Source organism: Tachypleus tridentatus, chromosome 1 (genome assembly GCF_004210375.1).
Source record: "Tachypleus tridentatus isolate NWPU-2018 chromosome 1, ASM421037v1, whole genome shotgun sequence".
In the NCBI taxonomy this organism is placed as follows: Eukaryota; Metazoa; Arthropoda; class Merostomata; order Xiphosura; family Limulidae; genus Tachypleus; species Tachypleus tridentatus.
The window spans coordinates 162,686,361-162,700,826 of NC_134825.1; the positions used below are offsets into that span (position 1 = coordinate 162,686,361).

A 14,466-nucleotide genomic window follows, 5' to 3' on the forward strand; every position below is an offset into this window, starting at 1 on the left:
CTTATCAGATCTCTGCTTTTTGATGCTAAGAAAAAACAAACCTATTAATTTTTGTTTTTAGCATAAAAAAGAATATAATAACAGTAGATTACTTGTAGTACTTCAATACTTGTTCGAGAATCACAAAATATTTCGTAATAAAATTATGATAAGCAAATTAAAATAATTATCAAAATAAGGTAAACTGTTTGTTTGTTTTTGAATTTCGCGCATAGCTACGCGACGGATATCTGCGCTAGCCGTCCCTAATCTAGCAGTGTAAGACTAGAGTGATGGCAGCTAGTCATCACCACTTACAGCCATCTCTTGGGCTACTCTTTTACCAACGAATAGTGGGATTGACCGTAACTTTATTATAACGACCCAATGGCTGAAAGGGCGAGCATGTTTGGTGTCACGGGGATTCGAACCCGCGACCCTCATGTTACGAGTCGAGCGCCCTAACCACGTGGTCATGCTAGGCCTAAGGTAAACTGTAAAATAAATTTGAAAAAAACAAAGGTGCCTGGTACAAAACATTTTTAAACGCTAAAAATCTGAACAAAAACTTGATACGTATAACAGACAACTATAAAACCTAATGTAATAATAACACAGACCTGCGGATTTAAACTTCATGAAGGTACTTTTGGTTTTAATGACGGATGTTCCGTAATTCAGTTATTTTTAAAATAATATTTTTTTCTCTATCACGTCAGGATTATTTTGTAACTCGTGAAGAAGAAAAATCTTACTTATACCAAATTATTATTGAGTTTATACCACAATGAATATTTTGTATTATTATGCTTGTATTCTAGAACGATATATAAGACTCTCACGTCGCAATTGGTCTAGAGAAATCTATAGCTGGTAGTTGTCAACATTTTAAGCATAACAAAATGAGACCCGATTAAAATGGAAATCATTCACTTATGAATAGGTACGTAAGACGTTTCGTGAAAAATCTGTACGTGATGGGGAAATACGGTTATCATTTATGGATTCAGCGTACAGGAATTACTGTGGAATTTGGAATAAGTAGAAATTTTAAGACAATAGAACCATTCCAATCCTCTGTAATTAAGCTAATGCTTATGACTGTCTTATTTTACTAGTTGAGTTAATTGATTTGTGGTACTATGTTTAGCAAAATGATTTATAAGTAATCATTCTTCATGTTACTAATCTTCACACTGTTATGAAGAAGTGTAATTAATTTGTATAAATATTAAAATGTAGACAATTATTATTAGTTTACACAAGAAGAGTTAACTTTTTAATAAATTTTTAAGTCGACATCAAACAATAAAACACAGTTGACGTTAAATGTTTGCTTTTGAATTTCGCGCGAAGGTACACAAGGGCTATCTGTGCCAGTTGCCCCTAATTTAGCAGTGTAAGACTAGAGGGAAGGAACCTAGTCATCGCCACTTACCGCCAGCTCTTGGGCTACTTTTTTACCAACGAAGAGTGGGATTGACCGTAACATTATAACGCCTCTACGGCTAAAAGGGAGAGCATATTTGATGCGACGTTAAATGTATCATACTAAAACAACGCGAAATCCTGAGTCAAAATATATTTTATGTGAATTTTATTTTCAAAATCTCATAGTGGCACAGTGATATGTCTGCGAAGTCACAACGCTAGAAACCGAGGTTCGATACCTGTGGTGGGCAGAGCCCAAAAAGCCCATTGTGTAGCTTTGTCCTTAATTTCAAACCAACCCGACTCTTAATAGGAGTTCCCCTGTGGGACAGTTGTAACGTTATGAGCTCGCAACGCTAAAATCCAAGGTTTGATGCCATGCAGTGGACAGAACAGTCTAATTAACTGAAACAAATTAACTGAATAAGCGTAGTTTCTTACAATGACCTATTGACGAAACTAATGTTAACTCTGTAGGAAAATTTATAACGGTCTATATTGTATTCCATTTAATCATTTATGATAGATATTAGCCGTCTGCCAAAAATTTGTAATTTTAATTTATGGTATATATTATACTGAAACTCTTTGTTTTACTCTATTTTGTAAGATTAACGAGTCTATTTTAAAACGAAAGAATAAACTCGTGTTAAAGATAGCAGAGTTGCACAATGAGTTAGTTTACTTGTGTTTACAACAGAGGTCGAACCTCAGATTTTAGTGTTATAATAAAGTCTTCAGATAATCATTGAGCCAATGTGGGAAAAGAAAGAATTTCTGTACCTGGTCAGATCGATTATATATCTTTTATTATAGATATATAAATTGTTTTACCTAGTCAGATCGATTACACATCTTTTATTACAGATATACAGATTGTTTATACCTGGTCAGATCGATTATACATCTTTTATTATAGATATACAGATTGTTTATACTTGGTCAGATCGATTATACATCTTTTATTATAGATACACAGATTGTTTATACCTAGTCAGATCGATTATATATCTTTTATTATAGATATACAGATTGTTTATACCTAGTCAGATCGATTACACATCTTTTATTACAGATATACAGATTGTTTATACCTGGTCAGATCGATTATACATCTTTTATTATAGATATACAGATTGTTTATACTTGGTCAGATCGATTATACATCTTTTATTATAGATACACAGCTTGTTTATACCAAGTCAGATCGATTATATATCTTTTATTATAGATATACAGATTGTTTATACCTAGTCAGATCGATTATACATCTTTTATTATAGATATATAAATTGTTTATACCTAGTCAGATCGATTACACATCTTTTATTACAGATATACAGATTGTTTATACCTGGTCAGATCGATTATACATCTTTTATTATAGATATACAGATTGTTTATACTTGGTCAGATCGATTATACATCTTTTATTATAGATATACAGATTGTTTACACTTGGTCAGATCGATTATACATCTTTTATTATAGATATACAGATTGTTTATACTTGGTCAGATCGATTATACATCTTTTATTATAGATATACAGATTGTTTATACCTAGTCAGATCGATTATATATCTTTTATTATAGATACACAGATTGTTTATACCTGGTCAGATCGATTATACATCTTTTATTATAGATATACAGATTGTTTATACCTGGTCAGATCGATTATACATCTTTTATTATAGATATACAGATTGTTTATACTTGGTCAGATCGATTATACATCTTTTATTATAGATATACAGATTGTTTACACTTGGTCAGATCGATTATACATCTTTTATTATAGATATACAGATTGTTTACACTTGATCAGATCGATTATACATCTTTTATTATGGATATACAGATTGTTTATACCTAGTCAGATCGATTATACATCTTTTATTATAGATATACAGATCGTTGCTTGTTTGTAAGTAAGCACAAAACTACACAATGGTCTACCTATGCTCTGCCCATCACGAGCATCGAAATCTGATTTCTGGCGTTGTAAGTCCGAAGATATACCGCTGTGCCACTGCGAGACAGATATATAGATTTCATATCGTACCTAATAAAATACTCAGAACAGGTTCTAATATTGACGACGTCTTGATTACAGCTTTAGATATGTAGTGTACAGGAATACTATATTGATTCTGACCTAGAAATAAACTTTTCTGGACAGCTTTTACCTATACGTGTATCAACATCTGCTATTGTTGTTTCTTCTAAATATATCTCAATCACAGAACAGCATTTTAAGGTTTCACCAGTTTATTTACAGCCCAGGGTATCGTATGACACATGGCTTTTTATGCGTGTAGTCTATACGTTACCAAATGTATAATTAGCTTCGTTATTAATCACCCTGCAGTTTACATTTCCTAAACAAAAAACTCGTTTTGATTTCGTGATTTTTTCAGTTGTTATTATATTGAACTGTTAAAACCTTATTTTAAAGAACGATTATCTTCTTCTTCTTGTTCACATTGAGGAAACTAGAAAAGTTTATCAAAGAACAGAAACTACATGATTAAATGAAGTAATGCACGAGCAGCAATATACCAAGTATGTGATCTACTGGATAATTATATATCCACTCTTATATACCGCGTGTGAGGCATTGTGTAAAAGTAATTATGAACGACATTGTGTGACCGGGCTTGTTTAATGTACCCTACTGAAGTGCTCGAGCACCGTACAGTGGTACAACGGTTGCACAACTTGTGGAGAATGTATATTTCATTTTCTGTGCAAGTCTACATGCAGGTTTGACTGAAAGGGCTGGTTTCTGTAGGCTTCGTTACACACAAAAATCTGTGTTTTGCCAACGGTGGGTATTGAAACTCGAATTTCGGTGTTACAGGCTCTCAGTCTTACAACAGGGGGCTAAAAGAAATATACGCATCTTTAATGTGGGTTATGCTTGTTTAAATATACTTGTATGTTCTTGATTTTGAAATAATAAAATGTCAGAGGTTGATGGTGAATATAGAAAGGCCCCTTCATCCATAACAATGTACTGATCTGAGATTTGTAATATTCTAGTTTTCTCATGTTTCATTAGGAGAAAGGGACGGTTCTTCTAACGTAAGAACTTGTGAGAGTAATGTTATCTACTAAAGGTCAATCAGATAAATAGTTCAATAATCGATACATAGTTATATAATTTTTAATGAAAGTGTATTTGTGATAGAGTTTACTGGTTCTTGTTCCTAACGCTGGCTTCTTATTAAGGAAATTCTTTCCTACCAGCAATGTTCCAAATATTTGTAATTCAACAAGTGCGTCTGTTCCTCGTCCTACACTTTAGTGTGTTGAGAGTATTTTCAACAAGTCGACCAATCCAATGGCGTATTTGGAGCTGCAGAAAAAAAAAAGTTTGCTTTAAAGTCATTACGTTTAGCAATTACGTACAAAAAAAACAACTTAATTATCTGTAACTTTCTATCCTGCGAGAAAAAAAATTGAAATAAAAGGAATTCATATCCTATAAAACAGTGAGATCCGATAAGAGTTAAATAATACAAGCAACGACTCCCTTATCCAGGCTTATACAAAGATTCTGGAATTTCACTTCACATCTGTTTATGTTGTTCTTAAGTAAAAATCTCAACAATGGGCTACCTGTGCGGTGCCCACAGCGAAGATGAAATCCGAATTTTAGAATTATAAGCTCTTAAACTTACTGCTGAGCCACCAGAGGGAATAACCAAAAGACTCATGAGCCAGAGACAAGTTATTTCATAAAATATTACTGATTCATCATGAAGAGAGTTATATTTGAACAATAAACAGAGACAAATTATGTTCTAGAATATAACAGATTCAACATAAAGTTGTTGTTTTCAATTAAGCACAAAGCTACACAATGAGCTATCTGTGCTTTCCCCACCACGGGTATAGAAATCTGGTTTTTATCATATATATGAATATTTTGTTGAAACGATTGCGTGTCGAAAGCAGTTTTCATTCCATATTTTTAATAAACTTATTGGTCTAAATTCTGCACTTGTCTGCATATGTAGTAATAGAATATAGAGATTAAGTTTTGAATATTGGTAATATACGTGTACAAAGTGCAGCTTTATATGTCGTGACTTTATTGCTACTGAATAACTTCCTCTTTCAGAGAAGAAGAAAAAAAAACAGCCTCTAAAGATTTGGATCTACGTACAAATATGTGGTTTAATTACTCCTTTCCGTTTGCGTTCCGAGCTTTCATTTTGGTGACAATTTCATATACTCTAGCTTACTGTTTCCACAGTGTACCGAGACACGACATCGTATGGATACACGCAAGCTCGAGCGACACTGTAGAAATTGAACGCGTCTTTCTTCTGCGGTATGTTTCTCGCGTAACGTAGAACATTAATAAATCTGAGAGTTCTTGCTGTCACGTGACTTCTGCTTGTTAACTGTAACTTTTTCACAGACGAATACTTTGACTTTACACGGTAAGCATGAGAATCAGATGTTGTTTTTATTATTTCAACAATCAAGTAGCTACTCGTTATAAATCACGTTTTTCCTTTCAGTATTAAGTAGCCACTCGTTATAAATCACGTCATTCCTTTCAGTATTAAGTAGCCACTCGTTATAAAACACGTTCTTCCTTTCAGTATTAAGTAGCCACTCGTTATAAATCACGTCCTTCCTTTCAGTATTAAGTAGCCACTCGTTATAAATCACGTTCTTCCTTTCAGTATTAAGTAGCCACTCGTTATAAATCACGTTCTTCCTTTCAGTATTAAGTAGCCACTCGTTATAAATCACGTCCTTCCTTTCAGTATTAAGTAGCCACCCATTATAACACATGTCCTTCCTTTGAGTATTTACGTTGTCACCCGCTATAAACTGTTGCCGTATTTTCAATATTAAGTAGCCACCCATCATAAACCATGTCCTTTCTTTGAATATTAAGTAGCCACCCATTATAAGCTACGTCCTTCGTTTCGGTATTGATTAGCCATTCATTATAAATCATGACCTTCCTTTCAGTATTAAGTAGCCACCCATTATAACACATGTCCTTCCTTTGAGTATTTACGTTGTCACCCGCTATAAACTGTTGCCGTATTTTCAATATTAAGTAGCCACCCATCATAAACCATGTCCTTCCTTTGAATATTAAGTAGCCACCCATTATAAGCTACGTCCTTCGTTTCAGTATTGATTAGCCATTCATTATAAATCATGGCCTTCCTTTCAGTATTAAGTAGCCACCCATCATAAACCATGTCCTTCCTTTGAATATTAAGTAGCCACCCATTATAAGCTACGTCCTTCGTTTCAGTATTGATTAGCCATTCATTATAAACCATGGCCTTCCTTTCAGTATTAAGTAGCCACCCATCATAAACCATGTCCTTCCTTTGAATATTAAGTAGCCACCCATTATAAGCTACGTCCTTCGTTTCAGTATTGATTAGTCATTCATTATAAACCATGGCCTTCCTTTCAGTATTAAGTAGCCACCCATCATAAACCATGTCCTTCCTTTGAATATTAAGTAGCCACCCATTATAAGCTACGTCCTTCGTTTCAGTATTGATTAGCCATTCATTATAAACCATGGCCTTCCTTTCAGTATTAAGTAGCCACCCATAATAAACCATGGCCTTCCTCACAGTCTTTTTCAATCCCACGTAATAATACAGCTTCATATTAAATAGTCTTGTTCGTAATTAGTAAATTACTAACGACTATTGCTGAAAATAATCCTGATTGTTCTATAATATATGAAATGAGACTAACCATACTTCCAGGTATTCTCAAACCATGAAGCTGTGTTGTATTACCAAATACGAAAACAGCAACCACAAAGTATTAAGCGTATATCAATGTCAGCACCAAGTGAAATCAAACATGTGTATGTGCACCAAAAAGCGATTCTGTTGGTTGTCCCTGCTCTGTGTTTAAAACTAAGTTTCTATTCAGTTTTATGAATTTGATATAATGTTTCATAAGACATTCCTGGAGAGCAGAGTCAGTAACGTTTAATACTTCCTTTAATATCGCGCACGGATATCCATTGAAGTAGAAAGGAAATACGCCCTATTTAATGAAATATCCTGGTGGGACTGGAAGCTTAAATCTCCGCTACTAAACAAAATGTTTTTGTTAAAATGTATATTCGTAGAATAACCATTTCAAAGCAAATCGTAACATAATGTTTTCTTATAATTGTATTTGTAATTTCTATTTTTACAATTACAAGAGAAGAAAGGTCCCCTCTGTTACTCTACATATATCTCCCTGGGGATCCTCACCGTCTCTGTCACGAGATGAAGCTCACAGAAAATAACATAAAGCTTCAGATTCGACATTAAACCTGTTTTGTAGTCATTCAAGCGTCCTGTCCGATCAGCAAAAGCAATTTTAGCAAATTATTACTTCTTAAATCATTCTTTACACACAGTAATTATTCTGTATAGCTTTTGTCGCTTAGTGTTTTCACAGATGGTTGCTACTGTTGATATTCCATAGAAACTGTTTGCGTATTTCACAATCCATTTGTGTAACAGCCTTGTTCTCCTCTCCAATTACCCCGTACGTAAATTGCCAACCTTTTACCAAGTCTATAGTTTCTGTGCTCCAACAAATTGACGTTCAAATACCCCATTTCCGGATCTTTGAAACATTTCCTCATGACAAGTTTACCTTGAGTCGCTTGTGTTTACTTTTCACACAGTTTAGTTTGTAATTATTTAGTGACACTATTGCAGTGGAATGAAAATTTACATCCTTTTGCTATCTACTACAATTTGTAAAATAGTTTCTTTTACCCATTTTCTTCTATCTTGTTAAATTATATCTACTTCAAATGACTATATCAATCACACTATTAACGAGTCGTAAATATTGCCAGTTGTTTTAGGTAATAAATATTAAACTAATACTTTATCCACAAGATGAAACACTGGAGTGAAAATAGAGAGGACTGCTCTAATGTAGTGGCCTGCCGTTCTTTACCTGGCTTAATAGTTTACCCTAACTCTACTGAAATCTATGGAGAGCCCTGTTTCTAACAACAGTTAATCATCAAGACTTAGTCGTAGTTCACTGTTGTTTGTTTTTTCCCTAAAGATTACAATTTGTATGAAAATCAACAACAAATGATGTATACGAACATTGGTTGCTTACTCGTTTTAAGACATACACAGTGGGCTATATCTGGTATGTCCACTGAGGTTTTTAGCGATATGCGTATGTATGAACGAAGCAAATCTGAAATGTTGAATTTACGTCATTTATTCGGTTTACGTTATTTCTGTTAAAATAAATTTTTCCTAACAATCACGCAGTCAAAATGAGCTGCAACTATAATGCAAAGCTTCTGTATCTTTTTAAACATTAATTCACACTTTTAGGTGTTATACACTGACACATTCCACTTGACACCATTCTGTATCACATACTGCTAACAATACTGTTTAAAAGCAGTTTATAGATACCCCCATTATATGATTTAAATATTCCCGACCTTTAGTGTAATGAGCTGATTACAAGTGGGGGATGACGTCATAGGCCTTACTGTGAAAGAATAGTAGTAGAGTGAACATTTTAAAATAATGTACAGCCGAAATCTACAGTACTGTGATGTAAGAAACCTTCAGTGTTCTTCATGTAAGCGGTGAAAGACGTACAGCAGAATTATTAGGACAACAGTGGGCTATAAAAGAACTCCTCAGGCCAAAGCGGAGCAAATTATTCATTGGATAAATAAACGTTGTTTATGAAGCTGGCCATTGATGTGGTGCACGTATGTTAGTGGTATATGAAAGTGAAGGAAACAGCATGCATTCACAGCTAGCAGTTTGAACGACTGCAGAGCATGTAAAGAGATAGCGAAACGTATCAGGTACCCAATGGAGACCTTGATATTCTTATGTTGTGAAGGGCAATAACAAAATGCGAATTGCATTTATATCATTAATACAGTTGGGCAAAGATCTGGGCAAATGTTTAAAACAGTTTTGTTACTAAGCATAAAGCTACACCTTGGGCTATCTATGTTGTGCCCACTTCGGCTATTGAAACACAGTTCTTAGCATTACAAGCCATTCAGATTTGCCGTTGAGGGGCACGTCCTAGCCAGGTAGTTAGGGCGCCCAACTCGTAATCTGAGAGTCGCGGGTTCGAATCTACGTCGCATCAAACATGCGCGCTCTTTTACCTGTGGGTGCGTTATAATGTGACGGTCAATCCCACTATTCGTTGGTAAAAGAGTATCCCAAGAGTTGGTAGTGGGCGGTTATAGCTAGTTGCCTTCCCTCCAGTTTTATACTGATAAATTGTAAATTTTACAGTGACTGCTAGCGTAAATAGCCTTTGTATACAAGTACTATTGTGAACCTTGCGCGAAATTTGAAAAACAAACAAACTTGCTGCTGAGCCATATTATAACGCCCTCACGACTGTAAAGGAAAGCGTGTTTGTTGGGACGAGAATTCTAACCTCTGACCTGCAGGTTGTGAGTCAAGCGTTGTAACCACCTAACCACGTCAGACCTAAACGTTTTGAACTCGGTATATAGACGCATGTCGTATTTATTCATTTTGTGCCTTTTATTACATGCGTATCTATATATTACGCACTTTTTCCTAAAGTGTCTGGTCATACAAATTAGAAAGTGACGGGTAATTTTATAAAGGTTAGCACTGTTTCTTCAATGACATTTTGAGGTAAAGTCTGATGAAATACCTATGGACATTTTATTTGTTTCGATTTGTTCATTAGAGATTTTTCTCATGTGGAAGTTTAAAAGTCATGATTCTACGATATTGCAATATTATTTCTAGCACCAAACGGCCAATCTGTTAATGGTTTGTATCTACTAACAACCCCTATTAACAGTGAAGTACCATTACTTATGGTTTGTATCTACTAACAACCCCTATTAACAGTGAATTACCATTACTTATGGTTTGTATCTACTAACAACCCCTATTAACAGTAAAGTACCATTACTTATGGTTTGTATCTACTAACAACCCCTATTAACAGTAAAGTACCATTACTAATTGTTTGTAGCTACCAACAGTCCTTATTAACAGTGAAGTGCCATTACTTATGAATTGTATCTACTAACAACCCCTATTAACAGTGAAGTACCATTACTTATGGTTTGTATCTACTAACAGTCCTTATTAACAGTGAAGTACCATTACTAATGGTTTGTATCTACTAACAACCCCTATTAACAGTAAAGTACCATTACTAACGGTTTGTATCTACTAACAGTCCTTATTAACAGTGAAGTACCATTACTTATGGTTTGTATCTACTAACAACCCCTATTAACAGTAAAGTACCATTACTAACGGTTTGTATCTACTAACAGTCCTTATTAACAGTGAAGTACCATTACTAATGGTTTGTATCTACTAACAACCCCTATTAACAGTAAAGTACCATTACTTATGGTTTGTATCTACTAACAGTCCTTATTAACAGTGAAGTACCATTACTAATGGTTTGTATCTACTAACAACCCCTATTAACAGTAAAGTACCATTACTAACGGTTTGTATCTACTAACAGTCCTTATTAACAGTGAAGTACCATTACTAATGGTTTGTATCTACTAACAACCCCTATTAACAGTAAAGTACCATTACTAACGGTTTGTATCTACTAACAGTCCTTATTAACAGTGAAGTACCATTACTTATGGTTTGTATCTACTAACAGACCTTATTAACAGTGAAGTACCATTACTTATGGTTTGTATCTACTAACAGTCCTTTTTTACCGTGAAGTACCATTACTAATTGTTTGTATCTACCAACAGTCCTTATTAACAGTGAAGTACCATTACTTATGGTTTGTATCTACTAACAGACCTTATTAACAGTGAAGTACCATTACTTATGGTTTGTATCTACTAACAGTCCTTATTAACAGTAAAGTACCATTACTAATGGTTTGTATCTACTAACAACCCCTATTAACAGTAAAGTACCATTACTAACGGTTTGTATCTACTAACAGTCCTTATTAACAGCACATGTCCGCTGTACAGCTTTAAGCTTAACAATAAACATACAAACAATACCGAATTAAACATTGTTATTTTTTTCTTTTACGCTATGCCTAAATATATGTATGAAAAATACAAATGAAATTCGGGTGCAAATTTGTCCTAAGTAGCTTCAAATGGTTTCTTTGAGTTTTTGTTTCGAATGACAGATGCTGTTCACAAGTTAATATCTTTCTCGTGTGAGGTTCAACTGTTTCAATGTGTATCTACATTCCGGAAACATGTTGTTTTTTTCTGCTTAAAGTTTCTTGTAAAGCTATCTGTGCGCTTGAACACAAGAAATTGACATCATCAGAACCAGTACGTGAAATCTGAGAAGTGAGTACTTGGAGTGGTCCCAGGATAGATCGGAACGTTGTTTCATTCTTACACACCTTGAGAGGTGAATTTGAACCTCTTCTACAAGTTACAAAACCATACAAGCGTGTCTGTAGAAACAGCTTGTAATCGCAAAGAAACTAATGTATCTTACCGGAGAAATTGAATATTGCTACGGTATTGACTAGCATAACTGCTATTCAGTGTATGCTTAGCATTGCTACTGATGTAATGTTTTTTTATCAGAACACTTTGAATACCTCGTCCTATACAAAAATCGAAAATAAACGGTGTTTTTGGTACAAAGGATTTTGAGGCGTGTTTTTTTTCCAGGGAATAGAATAAAAATACGTCCTTTTGTGTTTGTTAAGATGCTCACGTAAGATATTTTAATTTTTTATTGGACACGCTTAAAAGAATATAAAACTTTACATGTTCAACAAATTATTTTCGTTTTTTTTTCTTCTACTTATTTCGAGTGCGTAATCTACTCATTTTGTAGTAATAATATTGAATTTGAGGGACTAATGAACCATGACATGATACTTATGTTTAGTCTAAGAAACTTTTGAATGAGTTACTAATTGTAAAACGTTAATAAACTCAGGGAACAAAAGTGGAATATCTCTTACAATCTTCTGTTGTGTAAGAGTGATAACGTAAGTAAATTGATACATAGAATTACAAAAGTACTTTTTTCTACGTTAAAATACTTTAATTTCGAGCTTTCGACCCTCAGACCGGAGCCTTCATTGAACAACAATGCACTGAACGGCAAAATCCGTAAAACAGTGGAACAGCGGTTTAAAACATGAGCAGACCAATGGCAAGAAAGTTCGTTGTACCTGTATTGGGAAATTTCACAAATATGTTGTCAAAAGGGGTTTCTCTGATCCTGTTTTCTTCGGCCGTCTTGCTAATAAGAATTGCTAATTTCGAGGTGTGGCTGGCCCTTGCGAGTCCTTGATAATTTTAAAATATTAGTTGTTTTTTTAACTATGTTTTTAATAGTGTCAGGAAACAAATGCTGCATATTGTGAGTACGGCAATTGCATTTTGAGTCAAGGGTAGATTTTCTCTCACAATCTGTACTTGCGAATGGGTGAACGTTACTCCGGATTGACAGTGATGTACTTTCGAGTCCCGTTCCATTTTGTAAAGCTTTGCTGAGTGGTTTTATCCGCTATTACAGAAACCACTAATTTTTTGCGTCTCTTGGCTTAACATTATTTGACATTATCGCCAAATAAATATACTTTTTTCTTAATTGTTGTGTTTTTGTTTGCGTTTTCTCGTGCTTGCGTTGCACCGTTCGAATAATAAAGAGTAAACGGTGGAGCAAATTTGCGTTGCGAAACATATCACTCGTAGCGCTACGGTTTGCACCTGTAGCAATGCACCACTATATTAGCGTAAGCAAGCCATTATTATGAGTTGAATTTTCACTCTGTATTACACTACGGATTCAGGTAACAATTTCGCCTCATCAAATTCTCGTTTTTTTTAAGAGGAAATAATTAATGAAAGACAGTACCAACTTATATGTTTTTATCTCGAATTCATCTCCTAATTAGTGGTAAAGTACAGGAGACGTATCAAAATAACACAGTTTATTTAATAATGTTTCGTCGTTCTGAACGGGAGTCGATCATATTTACAATAGTTGACATTTTAAATTTACCTTTCCAAGTGACGAAGGTGAAACTTTATCACGAATTGACGCTGTAGGTTTCCAAAGGAATAAACATGTTTCCCGCTGGTAAAGCGGTAAGTCGACGGATTTACAACGCTAACATCAGGTGATGGATTCCTCTCGGTGGACCCGGCAGATAGCCCAACGTGGCTTTGCTATAAGAAAAAAAGACACACACGCATAAACATATATCATGACGAACATATTCGATACAGTTTTCACAATTACTTTTACCTTTCAAAAACAGAGGAAATAGAAGGTCATTATTTCGTTCACGTTCTAGGAACTATCGCAATAGCATGTATCAAGTTTTAGACAGCCTAGAGCGCCTTCTGGCGTTTAGTTATTCCGTTCGTGAAAGTTATAAATTATTTTGTACCCACGTGACAACATTTGAAAGCCGCATTATAGAAATGCCAACAATAAATTATCCGTCTTCCGATGAAATGCTTACCAATAAATAAATTATTTTCTTTTTTTTTTTAGAATAGCAAGTTGTGAATTCGATTTTCTGATTTCCTAGTATAACAGATAATAATAATAATAAAAAAAACTGTTATCAACAATAGTTGAAATTGAATAAAATTACTTTGCTTGTTTTAGGTTTTGTAAGCTTATACTTCGAATAGCAGATCTTTGTTACATTTATCCCAGAACAAATGGAAAGGGATACAGAAGTTTTTACACACAGCTTTAAAAAAAAGGTTTAGGAATGACGTTGAGCGTAAAGATATTCCTTCGGGTTATGACCGGTCTCATAACACATTACGTAAAAAAACAAAAACTAAATAATGAAAGATCATTGGTTACTTTCAACTTGAACTTGTACCTTATGTTAAAAAATTGACTGAACTGTAAGGTAAGAGTTTTCATTGATCAGTCATTATCATTCCTTATTTAGAATTGCTGACCAGAAGTAGGAAGAACGGTCAGAAGTACCTGCTGGGTACGTGGCTACCTTTAACTGAAAGCGAAACTGACTGTTTCATTTACAACGTTGA

General features: G+C 34.4%; 1 long non-coding RNA gene across 1 annotated transcript; it reads right to left on the minus strand.

The window, feature by feature from the left end:
- Positions 1-2,249: 2,249 nt before the first annotated feature.
- Positions 2,250-13,789, minus strand: LOC143229405 (uncharacterized). The gene is made up of 3 exons (XR_013015851.1): positions 13,700-13,789; positions 13,454-13,620; positions 2,250-4,773 (listed from the first exon to the last, which is right to left on the minus strand). It is a non-coding gene; the product is annotated as an uncharacterized LOC143229405 (long non-coding RNA).
- Positions 13,790-14,466: the final 677 nt, after the last annotated feature.